Below are 2,367 nucleotides of genomic sequence, written 5' to 3'. Positions count from 1 at the left end.
ATCAATAGAAGTCCCATATCTGTTTATGTGGCGCTCTGATAATGACAGAGACACGCAGCAGCACATCAGCAGTAGCTGATCCTGTCTAGCTGATCCTGTCCAACACACACACACACACACACACACACACACACACACACACACACACACACACACACACACAATTAGCCCAGGAGAGGAGAGGGAACCTGCCACAGGTTATAGTCATCCCCATACCTGTAGTGCAGCCTCAGGTGTGACAGTGACCTGCATTTGTTGTGGGACCCTCAAGAGGTTTCTGGGAGCCAAACCACTGATAATTGCACAAACACAATAACAACTACTCTACCCAAGCATTTATACTTAATTGGATATGCTGTATGAGGCCAGGTAATTTATATAAAATTGGAAAAAACATATAATATATAAACATATATTTTTATCTGAAATTTATCTCCTGTGTAGCATAGTTACTCTGCTTGGTAGAATAAATATTGCTGTATTTGCGGTTTAAATAAAAATTTTACCACTTCACAAAACACTCCAATTTGCTGTGCTGTGTGGATTACAGATGGCTGCGGCTATCCTCTAGCCCTCCCTCACCTCTCTCCTGTAGTAAATCTGTTTGCATCTGTCTTTTTTCCACCTGCTTTCCGACAGCTTTTCTGACAGGTTACGTTTGCCGTCAGAGGCTTTTGTTTCACGAGGCGGGGAGCTCGATCCCAATCCCAATCAGGGCATGGGAACATTCAGATCGCCTCGCAGGAAATGGAGCGTGGGGGAGAGCTCGCAAAGCCTGATGGGAAGGGGAGGGCATGTTGGATCTCCACAACACTTCCAGGGCAGGAGCCAGAGAGAGAGAGAGAGAGAGAGAGAGAGAGAGAGAGAGAGGGGTGTGTGTGTGTGTGTGTGTGTGTGAGAGAGAGAGAAACAGAGGGGGTGGATAAAAAAACCCTCACAACAAGCCCATACAGTAATGGGCTGTCTCTGTGTGTGTGAGGTGGGAATTGCCTGATTCGCGAAAGCTCCGAGCTCATTGTGCCATGTAGAGATGGGGTGAGGAGCGGATCAATAGGTTTACTATGGCCCCTGGCCAGTGGCTCTTTTACTGGCTTGATGTTGCCTCCAAGCCTGGGCTCCGCTCATCAATACTTTCATTCCAGCTGCCTCCGGGCCCCTCGGCAGCAACAGTAATCAGATTTATTTTTAGAGGTCTAACACTCTCCCTGGCAAGGTTATAGTACTTGCCTCTCCTCTCCTCTCCTCTCCTCTCCTCTCACATCTGCTCCTCTCCTCTCCTCCTCTCTCCTCTCCTCCTTGCTCCTCTCCTCTCTCCTCTCCTCTCCTCTCACAAACGCTCCTCTCCCCTCCTCCTCTCTCCTCTCCTCTCTTCTCACATCCGCTCCTCTCCTCTCCTCTCCTTTCCTCTCCTTTCCCCTCCTCTCCACTCCTCTCCTCCTCTCTTCTCACATGCGCTCCTCTCTTCTCCTCTCCACTCCTCTCCTTCTCTCTTCTCACATGCGCTTCTCTCTTCTCCTCTCTTCTCCTCTCCACTCCTCTCCTCCTCTCTTCTCACATGCGCTCCTCTCTTCTCTTCTCCTCTCCTCTCCTCTCCTCCTCTCTTCTCACATGCGCTCCTCTCTTCTCCTCTCTTCTCCTCTCCTCTCCTCTCCTCTCCACTCCTCTTCTCCTCTCTTCTCACATGCGCTTCTCTCTTCTCCTCTCTTCTCCTCTCCACTCCTCTCCTCCTCTCTTCTCACATGCGCTCCTCTCTTCTCCTCTCTTCTCCTCTCCTTTCCTCTCCACTCCACTCCTCTTCTCTCCTGCCTCCACTGGACGGTCAGGACCTGTTTATGGAGAGGACTACTCTGGTCAGCCCTACAACAGCTGAGGTCAAACTCATGCAGGCATGTATACACACATAGACACACACACATACAAATGTGCACACACACACACACACACACACACACACACACACACACACACACACACACATACACACACACCAATTCACAATATAAACACTAACCTCATTCAGTTATATATTCATTTGAATGATTCAGATCCAGGACAAGATAACAAACACCCACACTCACAGACAGACACACACACACACACACACACACAGAGGCATGTGTTAACCTGAACATTAACATGCATGAAGATGCCTATGGACTAACATGCTGTACACACACACACACACACACACACACACACACACACACACACACACACACACACACACACACACACACACACACACAGGGAATTACAGTCACAGTGAGAGACAGAGCATCTCAGCATGTCCAATCTAAATAAAGAATGGTGTGAACATGTCCTGCTGTGTGTGTGAAGAGACAGATGGAGCTATGAGAGGAGCAGGGA

At 48.8% G+C, this 2,367-nt stretch overlaps 1 long non-coding RNA gene across 1 annotated transcript in view; it reads right to left on the bottom strand.

Moving 5' to 3' along the window:
* Positions 1-1,795, bottom strand: part of LOC121681042 — a 6,413-nt gene extending 4,618 nt beyond the window's left edge. The window contains exon 1 of the long non-coding RNA XR_006021931.1: positions 1,786-1,795. This is a non-coding gene — a long non-coding RNA (uncharacterized LOC121681042). The remainder of the gene's footprint in view (positions 1-1,785) is intronic.
* Between the last annotated feature and the right edge of the window lie 572 nt (positions 1,796-2,367).

The sequence above is a fragment of the Alosa sapidissima genome, chromosome 13, assembly GCF_018492685.1.
Source record: "Alosa sapidissima isolate fAloSap1 chromosome 13, fAloSap1.pri, whole genome shotgun sequence".
In the NCBI taxonomy this organism is placed as follows: domain Eukaryota; kingdom Metazoa; phylum Chordata; class Actinopteri; order Clupeiformes; family Clupeidae; genus Alosa; species Alosa sapidissima.
The sequence above is the reverse complement of the archived record's forward strand: the minus strand, read 5'-3'. Positions and strand labels throughout refer to the sequence as shown.